The 405-nt window shown below is 47.9% G+C and overlaps 1 long non-coding RNA gene across 1 annotated transcript in view; it reads right to left on the reverse strand.

Moving 5' to 3' along the window:
- Nucleotides 1-316, reverse strand: part of LOC106819269 — a 3,504-nt gene extending 3,188 nt beyond the window's left edge. The window contains exon 1 of the long non-coding RNA XR_001395388.1: nt 191-316. This is a non-coding gene — a long non-coding RNA (uncharacterized LOC106819269). The remainder of the gene's footprint in view (nt 1-190) is intronic.
- Nucleotides 317-405: the final 89 nt, after the last annotated feature.

The following is a 405-nucleotide window of genomic DNA, read 5'->3' on the forward strand; positions in this document are numbered from 1 at the left end:
TTACATTTTACTGATGGGATCGGTCGTGGGCCGCATGTAGAGAAGCTTTATTACATGGAGACTTACATTTTACTGATGGGATCGGTCGTGGGCCGCATGTAGAGAAGCTTTATTACGTGGAGACTTACATTTTACTGATGGGATCGGTCGTGGGTCGCATGTAGAGAAGCTTTATTACGTGGAGACTTACATTTTACTGATGGGATCGGTCGTGGGTCGCATGTAGAGAAGCTTTATTGCCGCAGCCGGACGGATGTGCGTGTCCGTATCCATGACAACGCCACTGCCTATCCTCACATCCATACCCATCAGCCACACCTGTGTGTATTACCAAGGGGTTGGCAGGAGGTTATGTTTTCACAGGCGTGTGTTTGTTGGTTTGTGGGTTTGTGCGTTTGTTTGTTT

This window comes from Priapulus caudatus, unplaced genomic scaffold (assembly GCF_000485595.1).
Source record: "Priapulus caudatus unplaced genomic scaffold, Priapulus_caudatus-5.0.1 Scaffold3077, whole genome shotgun sequence".
Classification (NCBI taxonomy): Eukaryota; Metazoa; Priapulida; class Priapulimorpha; order Priapulimorphida; family Priapulidae; genus Priapulus; species Priapulus caudatus.